The sequence below is a fragment of the Strongylocentrotus purpuratus genome, unplaced genomic scaffold, assembly GCF_000002235.5.
Source record: "Strongylocentrotus purpuratus isolate Spur 01 unplaced genomic scaffold, Spur_5.0 spur5_scaffold_16, whole genome shotgun sequence".
Lineage (NCBI taxonomy): Eukaryota > Metazoa > Echinodermata > Echinoidea > Camarodonta > Strongylocentrotidae > Strongylocentrotus > Strongylocentrotus purpuratus.
Window position 1 is genome coordinate 4,862,915 of NW_022145601.1, and position 13,038 is coordinate 4,875,952.

The 13,038-nt window shown below is 42.2% G+C and overlaps 1 long non-coding RNA gene across 2 annotated transcripts; it reads right to left on the minus strand.

Annotated features, from left to right (window-relative positions):
- Positions 1–264: 264 nt before the first annotated feature.
- LOC115924464 lies at positions 265–10,409 on the minus strand. 2 transcript variants are annotated; one of them, XR_004064319.1, is made up of 5 exons: positions 10,202–10,409; positions 2,878–3,025; positions 1,870–2,168; positions 818–976; positions 265–391 (listed from the first exon to the last, which is right to left on the minus strand). It is a non-coding gene; the product is annotated as an uncharacterized LOC115924464 (long non-coding RNA). The 2 variants fall into 2 exon arrangements; XR_004064318.1 differs by having other exon boundaries at positions 2,878–3,030.
- Between the last annotated feature and the right edge of the window lie 2,629 nt (positions 10,410–13,038).

Consider the following 13,038-nt stretch of genomic DNA (forward strand, 5'->3'; position numbering starts at 1 on the left):
TTGTGGGAACACCAGGGAGGGGCCGTATTTTGAAATACTCTTAGTATTGATGAGGCATGGAACGTCCTCATCCTTGCATTTAATAAATATGCGCTCAATCACACATCTCCCTTTTTTGTGTGTGAAGTGTTAAAGCCCCACTGTACTACTTCTAGCTACTTGCTCCCTCTATATAGAAAACTTCCCCAATCTGTGCCTGTTAACCCCCCATGATCCTCTTTTTCTTATGTTAATTGAGAACTGAATTGATGAGATAGCCTCCTGTCAGTGACCTTGCTGGGTTGTCTAATCCTCTTTGGCTGAACTAGTACAGATGGCCTTTAAAGCACATCTGTGGCCGACCCTCTGAATGAAGAAATGGCTTCTGATGAGGCAGAGAAGGCATGGATACCTGCAAAATTGAATGAACAAAATAAACAATATCATAAACAATATTCTTAATTTCGACTTGTTCATTTTTTTTCTTGGAGGGGGGTGGGGGGGGGGGTAATACTATAGAAAGGATACAATGTATTGTACACATAATCAGGAATTATTCAATCCTGTGTCACTAATACAAAAACTATGAGGTTCCACTTGACAACAAACTAATCAAGTTGCATCCAGATATCAAAAACATTACTTGTGATTTGTGAACTGAAATTTAAAAGCACATGAGCTCGTTTGAATTAATTACTTAATGCGAGTTGTTACTATATTACCAAATGAACATTCCTAACATGTCACATGTTGGCCAAATACAAAAAAGGAAACAAGATTGATTAAGAAAAAGAATAAACAAATGTTTTCATATAAAGAAATAATCTACAGTACCTACCCTATAGTCTATCTCCAAGAATCAACTGTTATTCATATGCCCTAGCATCAAGCTGTCAATTCAGTGCACACTCAGAAAAGATCCTGGCATCGTGGCTGCTACCAGTCCAGGCCACCTTGCAACGATACTAGTTATTTTCCCAGCATAATCACAGACAACCTGTCAATATGAAATAACATGTTGGCATTCATTAGTTATGAAAACTCACTCATTTCACACTTCAGATAGGCCGTGAAATGTATAAATTTCACTTGTTATTTATGGTAATTAATGCAAATGCAGTTTAATATGTGATAATTGCTTTTCAATATCTATTCATACAACAAAAATTGGAAGAAAATTCTAATTACCCTATATTTATTGACTGATGAAGTATTTCTTCAATTTTAACTCATGTTTTCATTGTTTATCTTGTAACAATGTAAACAAAAATAATCTCACTTTTAACAAAACATTTCGAGCCTAAAACAACAAATGCTTTGTGTGTGTGTGGGGGGGGGGGGGGAGGGGGTACCCACTCTCGCATCTTTTTATTGGAAATGAACCTGTTTGTTTTTCTATAGTTTAAAATATATAGTGGTAATTGCCATTGATCAATTTACATGCTTCTCTTTGTTGTTTTTTCTTTCATTGATCAATGGCAAAAACAGTGGCCCAATTGCCATGGCCATCAACAAAATATCAGAAATCTAGAGGTCATATCCGTATTGCCAATAGAAGGATGGAACAAGTTTTGATTTTTCAAATTTCCCTTTCGTTAAAAAGATATTAACGAGTGTTAGGATTTTTAAGTTTAACTATCCATTGGATATTCTTAACTGTGTACAAAGGCAGTGAAATGAGTACCTGTACGCGAATATTACTTTGATATCCATTTGGCCACTAGAAATCTTGCATTGGTCACCAATGAATTAGCATGGATGTACAACACACAAGACTGGAGAGTGTATATATCTAATGTGAAAATTTTGCAAGGTACAAAAAAAAAGGTCTAAAGGGAAAGCCGTGCTGGATGATCTGGATCCAGTCATGATGTATTCATTTATTCTCACCTGAACATCGATGGAGTACCTGTTCTTCCTATTGAAGTAGTACCTGGCTCTTGCCCCACCAGGGCTCCTGATGTAAACATGTGTCCCATCAACAGCAACTCCTGGAAATCTGCAGTACTGGAAAAACTGCTTCTGAATAGTAGTCACTATTTGCCTTGTAACTTGTAGGAAACTTCATGACTTGTCCCTTTCTTCTGACAACAGCTTCGGAAACATCCCTCACTACTCTCCATTCGGCAAACAGATGAATATGACACGGCATGCCACCTCCTCATGGTGCATCCTTTAGATCGAATTACCTTTTTAAAAAAATTAAAAAAACAAGCATTCAAATAAATCATTTTTTTGCTGGTTTATGCTATTATATTTTTACATCCCCAACTGTCACTGTCACTTAAAAAAAAATAAAAAAATCCTGATTTCTAGATGTGGTGTGAATCAATTAAACGTAAAAGACAAAATTGTCTATGCCTTTTCTAATTTCCTTCACGGCTTCACCTTTTGAAAAATAAGTTTAAGTAGTTAAGTAGTTTTACACAAAACAAGAGATCACAAACCTGTTTCCAACACATAATCTGAATAATTTCCTCATGTATTAAAGCCAAATAACAGTATTGGGAAATGCCCCACACACAAATTATGAACATTAATGCTCCCATCACCTACAGTACCATGTAAAAGAATAAATATCATAACTAATCTATCAATGTATCGAATATGACAGAAAATGCTTAGAAATTGAATAAATTTATGTAAATGCACATGTGTATTGCATTGGGGGCTTGCACGGTCGTAGGCAGACCAGCGAAGCGGGGCAAACGAACAGTGAATTTAGGCGGTCAACATGAATTGAAATATTTCTGCATTTTAATAACGACACTAGTCTAGGGTTGGATTTTACAACAGAAGCCCTTTTTTTGTATAGCTATGTTAACAATATTCATCAAGTAGTTTGGCCATGTTTTCAGCAACTTTCCCAACACAGAATTTGAATTCAAAGTAGCCCACCTCAATCTAAAACAAAAGGCTCATCATCCAGCGGGTTTTCCCAATCTCAGACTCAGAGGCCTCTGCCCGGTTGTGCTGCTATATATTGCTCCAGCTCCTCCTCCAGGTACACCAGCTCATTATGCTGAATCAGCTGCATTTCTACCATCTTTACTAGAGTGAAGATAAAATTAAACAAATGTTTAAACAATGTTTTTAAATTAAAGAAATGTTATTACTTGTGCTTGTGACTTTGTGGGTGATCCTTGCTCTGGAGACTAAGCCAGTTAATTAAGACAATCAGAACCAGATCTAAATTTAATAAAACTAAGCTTTGCTTGTCATGACTCATACTAGATCTAGTCATAGACAGAAATAACCGTCTGAGTGATATGGGTCATTTCTTTAATAAAAATAATATTAAAACTGACATTTGTTGACATTCTATAATCGGAGGTCTAGTGGAGCCAGGCGTAGTCTCAGTGAACAACCGGCGATATAGAGAGACAGAAGCTTTTGGTCCATGCCTGTCAGTGTGATTCATTTTGGGGAACATTGGCATTGCTGATGCCATTTTAATTTCTATTTATTTAGGTACCAGTGTCAGTGAAACAAGTCAAGTGATGGACATCATTGCCAGGCCTATACTAGGCTAGAGCCTGGTATTATTATCATTATCATGAATTTGTAATAACTAGTGTAGGTCTAGGCCTATTCTAATAGGCATGTGTCATGGCATTGCTGACAACAAGACGAAATTAAACATGACAGTCATACTGACATACTCAGATATAGCCTACTGTAGGCCCGGCTAGGCCCAACTCCAGCCCAGGGTCAGAGGGGGCTTTCATCGAAAGGGTGCGGTGCGGTGCGGCGCGGTGTGGTGTGCTCAACGCACCCATTCGATAAAAGAGGGGGGCCTTTTCTCGAAAGGGTGCGTTGAGAGCGGAGTACCGTTTTAACACACCCTTTCGATGAAAGCGGGGGGGCTTTTCTCGAAAGGGTGCGTCGACTAGTCTTTCGCATCAGTCGTTTAAAATGAGGATCTCGGACAGAAGGTAATAGTTGCCAATTTAAGTATATCGAAAATGTATTAAATAAAATGGAATGGTCTTGATTACAGAGTGGTCTCTTTGATGGGGGAGACAGAGAGAAGGAAAAAGGGAAAGGGAAAGGGAAGATAAAAGGAAAGAAAGAAGAATAAGAAGAGAAGAGGGAAACGGGGGGGGCGAAGGACTCTTGCCCCCCCCCCCGCCAAAAAATAAATCAGAGAGAGAAGGGAAAGGGAAAGGGAAAGAGAAGATAAAAGGAAAGAAAGAAGAGGAAAAAGAAGAAAAGAGGGAAACGGGGGCAAAGGGCTCTTGCCTCCTCCCCCGCCAACAAATAAATAGTAGAGAGAGAGAGAGATAGAGAGAAGGAAAAAGGAAAGGGAAAGAAAATATAAAAGGAAAGAAAGAAGAAGAAGAAGGAAAGAGGGAAACTGGGGAAGGGCAAAAGGGAGAGAGAGAGAGAGAGAGAGAGAGAAGGGAAAGGGAAATGGAAAGAGAATATAAAAGGAAAGAAAGAAGAGGAAGAAGAAGGAAAGATGGATAGGGGAAGGGTGAAAGATTCTTACCTCCCCACCCCCCACCCCCTCCCGCCAAAAAAAAAAAAAAAATAAGAGAGAGAGAGAGAGAGAGAGAAGGGAGAGGGAAAGAAAATCTAAAAGGAAAGAAAGAAGAGGAAAAAGAATAAGAAAAGAGGGAAAGGGGGCGAAGGGCTCTTGCCAACAAAATAAATAAGAGAGAGAGAGAGAGAAGGGAAAGGGAAAGAAAAGATAAAAGGAAAGAAAGAAGAGGAAGAAGAAGAAGAAAAGATGGATACGGGGGAAGGGCGAAAGGCTCTTGCCTCCCCCCTCCCCCCCCCCCCCCCCCCCCCCGCCAAAAAATAAATAAGAGAGAAAGAGAGAAGGGAGAGGGAAAGAAAATCTAAAAGGAAAGAAAGAAGAGGAAAAAGAATAAGAAAAGAGGGAAAGGGGGTGAAGGGCTCTTGCCAACAAAATAAATAAGAGAGAGAGAGAAGGGAAAGGGAAAGAGAAGATAAAAGGAAAGAAAGAAGAGGAAGAAGAAGAAGAAGAAAAGAGGGAAACGGGGGCGAAGGGCTCTTGCCCCCCCCCCCCGCCAAAAATAAATAAGAGAGAGAGAAGGGAGAGGGAAAGAAAATATAAGAGGAAAGAAAGAAGAGGAATAAGAAGGAAAGAGGGAAACGGGGGAAGGGCGAAGGGCTCTTGCCCCCCCCCCCGCCAACAAAATTAATAAGAGAGAGAGAGAGAGTGAAGGGAGAGGGAAAGAAAATATAACAGGAAAGAAAGAAGAGGAATAAGAAGGAAAGAGGGAAACGGGCGAAGGGCTCTTGCCTCCTCCCTCCCCCCCCCCCCCCCGCCAAAAAAATAAATAAGAGAGAGAGAGAGAATCTGTTCTGATCCTGGTCCTGATCCTCAAGAGGGATATAAAGATGACCAATAAGAACGTTATTGTTCGAGAGAGAGCAGTGGCGTACGCAGGATTTTTTCAAGGGGGGGGTTTTAAAATCGGGTCCAAAATTTCGCAACGACTCAGGAAAATTTGAGAATCGCGCCGGCCAAAAAGTCGCTCAGTGGGGGGGGGGGGGGGGGGGGGGGGGGGGGGTAAGCGGACACTTTTTTTTTTTTTTTGGTAGTCCAAAAAAAAATCGCAACAACTCAGCCAGCCGAAAAGTCACTCAGTGGGGGGGGGGGGGGGGGGGGGGGGGGGGGGGTAAGCGGACACTTTTTTTTTTTTTTGGTAGTCCAAAAAAAAATCGCAACAACTCAGCCAGCCGAAAAGTCACTCAGTGGGGGGGGGGGGGGGGAGGGGGGGGGGTAAGAGGACACTTTTTTTTTTTTTTTTGGTCTCGAAATTTGAAAATTTGACATTTTGTTCCTTTGGGGGGGGGGGGGTAAGGTCACCTTTTTTTAATAATTAAAAATAAATAAATAAAAAAAAAAAAATCCAAAGGGGGGGGGGGGGTTTTAGGGATTTTTTAGGGGGGTTTATACACATAAAAATACCAAAGGGGGGGGTTTAACCCCCCAAACACCCCCCCCTGCGTACGCGTCTGAGAGAGAGTGTTTGTTGCTTCTAGAACATTTTAGAATTAAGTCCCATCACATTGCAGTTGTGGGGAGGGACTATGATTATATTACCCCCTTGGATGGCTTCCCAGAGTCTGGCTTTGAAGGTTTCGACTGCGTCGCAGGCAAAGATGCTGGGGGGGGGAAAGTAAATTCCAGGCCCGTATGGTTCTTGGAAAGAAGGTGAGTCGATATATATCCGTCTTGCATCTTATGTTGGAGAAGGAGAGGGAAAGAGAAGATAAAAGGAAAGAAAGAAGAGGAAGAGGAAGAAGAATTTGTGTTCTGTCAGTGTCACAAATAGATATATAAATATGCTCATCTGACGATAATTTGATGTATAAAACCCCTCACCTTCTTGGGGCTCCGCCCCTTGGATCCAACACCAATTTGTGTCCTTCCAGTGTCACAAATAGATATAAAAATATGCTCATCTGACCGTTATTTATTGCCCAAAACCCCTGAGCTTCCGGGTGCTCCACCCCCTGGACCCCACGCCAATTCGTGACCCCTGTGTCACAAATAAGGTATAAAATAATAATTATTTAATGGACAAAACTCCTGAGCTTCTGGGGCTCCGCCCCCTGGACCCAACACCAAATTGTGTCCTGCCACTGTCACAAATAAGGTATAAAATTATGCTCATCCGACGTTAATTTTGATGTTTAATACCCCTGAGCTTCTGAGGGCTTCGCCCTGTGAAAAAAACGTGTAAAAAAACACGTTAATTTTTACCTTTTTTGGGAGATACCCCCCCCCTGGCGTTCAAGGGGGGGGGGGGTACGATTTTTCAAATTTTTGAGGGCCCCAAAAAAGATTAGTGCTCTCTAGTAATTTCGCGACTACTCCGGAACCGCGGCAGATATAAAGTTTTTCTTTCGAGTCTTACGCATCTTTTGAAACATTTGTTTGTTGAAAATCGGACGTATAATTGCGGAGTCACGTGACCTTTGTTTTTGCATGTTTGTTTTGTTTGTTTTGTTTTATTTCCACTTTTTCATATCAATACAAAGAAACATACAAATAAATATAATGAATAACATGTAAGTTTGACAAAATCTGTTTCTAGTTAACATAAAAGTTTCATACAAAAGGAAAAAAGCAGGAGACCACATGTCGTAAGCGTAAATGCTTGAACATGACCGTGGCCTCTGCCGAGTTAACAAAATAAAAGAACAACCCATGCAACTGCATTGTATTCAAGAGGATCTCTGGTCTCATCTACGAAGAGACACGCGGTGTACTGAAGGTCTTCCTGGAGAATGTCATCCGTGATGCAGTCACCTACTGCGAGCACGCCAAGCAAAAGACTGTCAGCCCTAAAATCGCTCATTTTTGTGATTTATGTACCAAACATATGGAAATACCATTTATTCTTTTAAAAAAAGAGAAAACATTGGTTATTTGGTCTTGTTTCAAGTAAATGTGTTTGATTTTGGGTAAAAATAGTTGAATTGTGGTTAGAAATGAAATGAAATAACAAAATAATATAATACTTAAATACAAATTATCAAAACAAGAGATAACATAGGGATAAACTGGCTCTTCCAACTTTGTTGTCGTATTATTATTCTAACGAATATATGAAGTGAAAAAGAACGCTCGAATGTGAATTATATATGATTTATGGGTAAAAATGTGAATTCTCTGACCTTGTTTGCATAAATGACCATAAATATGCATTTTCGCGGCGATCGGCTGTGAAACGGCCGAGATCTTAGGGGAACCCCCCCCCCCACCCTCAAGTCCACTCCAATCACATTGAAAAAAAGTATGACTTAAATCATCTCTCTCATCATTATACCGCTATAGTATTCATGTTTTTAATATTATTTATTGTCCATTAAACAAGTTCATAGAGAAAATACTTATCTCTCTGCAACATTAAAAAAGAATCTTCATTAATATGTCTTAATTTGTATTGATAGCCTTGTGGTCGCCAACAGTGGCGAAGGCAGGGGCGTCTCCAAAGGGGGTGTGGGGGTGCGACACCCCCCCCCCCCACCTGTCAGGATATTGTCGGTAAAATTGCGCTGCCGTCGGGAAAAAAGAGAAAAGGGGGAGGGGAAAAAAGAGAGTAAAAGGGAAAGAAAAGAAAAAAAGAAAAAGAAAAGAAAAAAAGAAAAGAAAGGAAAGAAAAGAGAAGAAAGAAAAGAAAGAAAGAGAAAAACGAAAAAGAATAGAAAAGAAAGGAGGCAAGAGCCCTTCGCCCCCGTTTCCCACTTTTCTTATTCTTTTCCTCTTCTTTCTTTCCTTTTATATTTTCTTTCCCTCTCCCTTCTCTCTGTCTCTCTCTTATTTTTTTGGCGGGGGGGGAGGGGAAGGAGGGCTAGGAGGCAAGAGCCCTTCGCCCCCGTTTCCTTCTTTTTCCTCTTCTTTCTTTCCTTTTATCTTCTCTTTCCCTTTCACTTTCCCTTCTCTCTCTTACTTATCTTTTGGCGGGGGGAGGAGGAGGAGGCAAGAGCCCCTCTTTTCTTCTTATTCTTCTTCCTTTCATTTTTTATTCTCTTTCCCTTTCCCTTTCCCTTCTCTCTTTCTCTCTTACTTATTTTTGGCGGGGGGGGGGGGGAGGCAAGAGCCTTTCGCCCCCGTTTCCCTCTTTTCTTCTTCTTCTTCCTCTTCTTTCTTTCCTTTTATCTTTTCTTTCCCTTTCCCTTCTCTCTCTCTCTCTTATTTATTTTGTTGGCAAGAGCCCTTCGCCCCCTTTCCCTCTTTTCTTATTCTTTTTCCTCTTCTTTCTTTCCTTTTAGATTTTCTTTCCCTCTCCCTTCTCTCTCTCTCTCTCTCTCTCTCTCTTATTTTTTTTTTTGGCGGGAGGGGGGGGGGTGGGGAGGTAAGAATCTTTCACCCTTCCCCTATCCATCTTTCCTTCTTCTTCTTCTTTCTTTTCTTTTATATTTTCTTTCCCTTTCCCTTCTCTCTCTCTCTTTTATTTATTTGTTGGCAGGGGGAGGCAAGAGCCCTTCGCCCCTTTCCCTCTTTCTTATTCTTTTTCCTCTTCTTTCTTTCCTTTTAGATTTTCTTTCCCTCTCCCTTCTCTCTCTCTCTCTGTTATTTATTTTTTGGCAGGAGGGGGTGGGGGGAGGTTAGAACCTTTCGCCCTTCCTCCGTATCCATCTTTCCTTCTTCTTCTTTCTTTCCTTTTATATTTTCTTTCTCTTTCCCTTCTCTCTCTCTCTCTCTCTCTCTTATTTTTTTTTGGCGGGAGGGGGGGGGGTGGGGAGGTAAGAATCTTTCACCCTTCCCCTATCCATCTTTCCTTCTTCTTCCTCTTCTTTCTTTCCTTTTATATTCTCTTTCCATTTCCTTTCCCTTCTCTCTCTCTCTCTCTCTCTCTCCCTTTTGCCCTTCCCCAGTTTCCCTCTTTCCTTCTTCTTCTTCTTTCTTTCCTTTTATATTTTCTTTCCCTTTCCTTTTCCCTTCTCTCTCTCTCTCTCTCTCTCTACTATTTATTTGTTGGCGGGGGGAGGAGGCAAGAGCCCTTTGCCCCCGTTTCCCTCTTTTCTTCTTCTTCCTCTTCTTTCTTTCCTTTTATCTTCTCTTTCCCTTTCCCTTTCCCTTCTCTTTCTGATTTATTTTTTGGCGGGGGGGGGGGGGCAAGAGTCCTTCGCCCCCCGTTTCCCTCTTCTCTTCTTATTCTTCTTTCTTTCCTTTTATCTTCCCTTTCCCTTTCCCTTTTTCCTTCTCTCTGTCTCCCCCATCAAAGAGACCACTCTGTAATCAAGACCATTCCATTTTATTTAATACATTTTCGATATACTTAAATTGGCAACTATTACCTTCTGTCCGAGATCCTCATTTTAAACGACTGATGCGAAAGACTAGTCGACGCACCCTTTCGAGAAAAGCCCCCCCCCCCCCCCCCCCGCTTTCATCGAAAGGGTGTGTTAAAACGGTACTCCGCTCTCAACGCACCCTTTCGAGAAAAGGCCCCCCTCTTTTATCGAATGGGTGCGTTGAGCACACCACACCGCGCCGCACCGCACCGCACCCTTTCGATGAAAGCCGTCAGAGGGTGCGAGCTCCCCCGCCGCCTTGGGCGTTGGACTCGAGCTCCCTCGGACTCAGTCCCTGAACTCTGGAATTGAGAGGCCGTCGGATATGTAAACACCGAACATTTCATGGAAAATGGAAAGTTATAAAGCATATCACATATTGAAATGTCAGTAACGTGAAGAGTATGGATTCGACTACATGTACAGGTTTTAGACTTACGATTTTAAGGAAAGGATCGAGAGATTGAGAGATTTCAATTGCACTAAAATCGGGCTGACCAGATACTATCGCAGATTGTTTAGGCGGTGAATTATTTGGATAAAATCAATCGAGCATAAATTATCTCCACCCAGTGCTGCATCCTGATTGGTTGATAGCTCTCAAACCAGGTTTGAGAAATTACAAACCTCCTATCTGAGCAGTCTGTAAATTTTGGGTCTGATGACGTACATAAACCTGGTCTGAGGACAAACCTTGCTTTGTGAAATGTAATTTCAGACCAAGGTCTGAACTCAAACCTGAAACGCGTCATATGACGTACATAAACCTTGGTCTGAGGACAAACCGGCTTTGTGAAATGCATTTCAGACCAAGGTCTGAACCAAGGTCTAAAACGCGTCATATGACGTACGTAAACCTTGGTCTGAGCTCAAACCTTGCTTTGTGAATTCGGGCCCATAGGTTTGTTTCTTGTAAACCTGGTGTGCGTGACCAGCGTAACGAATGATTTCCTTCAAAGTGTCTTTTCTAGTACTATCGAATTTTTTTCATTCCTTTTATAATGAATATTTCAGTCCCTTTACTACCCGAAGCTATTAAGCTATGGTCACAAATCAGAGCGGCCGGCGACCGACCGATTAGTAGCCTGCTCGGTCGCCGCTGGAATTTAGGCATCGCCCAGCGATTTTTGGAGAAGTCGAGCAGGCTGTAGAGCCCCAGCGATGCCTGGGCAGTGCCCTGTCGGTTTCCCGTCGGTCGCCGGTCGATTTTAGGTCAAAACTGGGCGAAATCGCGGAGTTTTTCCGCGCGGTGTCCCCCGGGTGTCCCGGCAGTGATCGACCGGTGACCCACCGATTCCCGAGCAGTCTCCCACCGGCCGCAGGCTGATTTTAAAGATATTGCGCGGCGGCCGGTCAGTGATCGGCGGGGCTCCAAAATACGCTCGGTGCCCGGTCGTTCGCCGCCCGGGCACCGAACTAATCGAGCGTTCGCCGCTGAGCGATTTAGGTCAAAAATCGAAGCAGCTAGGTCAAAGGCTGCTGACCGAGTTTGGACTTGCCGCCCAGTAACCGACTGATCTCCCAGCGGCGACCGAGCGGCGACCGGGCGGCGACTGCTCGACAGCCTTTGACCTAGCGGCTTCGATTTTTGACCTAAATCGCTGGAAGGTGAACACTCGATTAGGTCGGCGACTGCCCGGTTACCGAGCGTAGTGTTGGCGGCGAGTGAAAGTGAGCAGGCGCCGCCCGAATTTTAACTCCGCGCTAAAACTTCAGCAGCGACCGAGCGATGCCTTAAAAACGAGCGGTGCTTGGGCGGCCGCCGCTCGGTGGCCGAGCAAAATTGGCTAACAACTCGCCGCTCGGCCGCCGAGCAGGCTACTTTTGGGAAATGTGACCATAGCATAAGCAGCATTATAATATGTTTTATTCACCTACTGTATTGAGCATTTTAGCAGCAGGCATTTTGTATCGGTGCGTGTGGCCGTGCGTGTGTGCGAGTGTATGTATGTGTTTGTTTGTTCAAATTTCATGGACCTTGAAAAGGTCTTCTCTTAAAGATTTGTTGTTGTTGATGATGAAGGTGACGGCGGTTTGTGAAATCATGTCGTTAAAGAACAGCTCGAACTTTTGGGCGACGTTAAGGAATTCGCATATTTTGCATAATCTTTTTAGCCCATTGTTCCATGATGATGCGTGATACCTGTATTCCCAGCTTCCGAGGGGCGTTGAATTGACTTTTAATGTTCATTTGCAATTGAAGGACAAGTTTAGGTACTACAGGCCAAGTAAAGGTCGGAAAAGTTATATTGAATATTGAGGTTGAATGCTGTTGCTAAAGATATAGAAATATATACATTGTTTCGTTCATTCGTTAGTTTATTCTCTGTTCCATAAACAAGATATTCTCTTCATCCCATGAAACTACTTTACAAGAGAGTACTGTACTACACAATATAATTACAACAATAGCCAAATATTATTATACATAACGAAATAAAATACAGATCAAAGGTGACTATCAAAAATCAACCGAAGGCATATTCCATATCCTTGTCCATTAACTTTTAAAAAGTGCAAACATAGCAATGATGTATTTTTGGACGTGAATATGATTTCTATGAGATGAATACAATTTGCCATTGACATTATCGGTGTGCAGTGAGTTTTACTATTTCGGATATTGAGCATGGGCCTATCTATAGCGACCATGTTATGACTTTATAGCCCCCACATGCAGTGGCGTAGACAGGTTCGTACACCTGGGGGGGATGACTCAGGGGCGGATCTAGTTTTTTGCTAAGGGGGGGGGTGACCAAAATAATGACGATGCGGAGCATCGTCCACGAGCCGCGAAGCGGCGAGCCGATTTTTTGGGGGTGTTTATTTGAACCCCGTAAGTGATGTTTTCCTGGCATCTATTAACACAATGGAGACCATAAAAAGCAGTGCATGATAACATCTTTTTAAATCAAGTAACAGTTAAATACACAGTTATATCCAGAGTTATCATGTGTTTGGTTAAGTTACCAGATGAGTTGAATATCTTCTCACAATATTTGCACTCGAAAGGGTTTCTCTCCAGCGTGCGTTCTTTTTTCTTTTCTTTTTTTTCTTTCTTTTTTTCCCCTTTTTTGTTTGTTTGTTTTTTGGGCCGCCCAAGGGGGGGGGGGTTTAAACCCCCTAAACCCCCCGTAGATCCGCGCCTGTTTAATCTTGTGGTTATCTTGTGGTTTCAAACCACAAGATAACCACAAAATACTTGTAAGATTTTCTTTTTTTTTACCGTCTGAATTGGCTTTCACCGTGTGAATGCGGCTAATAACAATAAACATA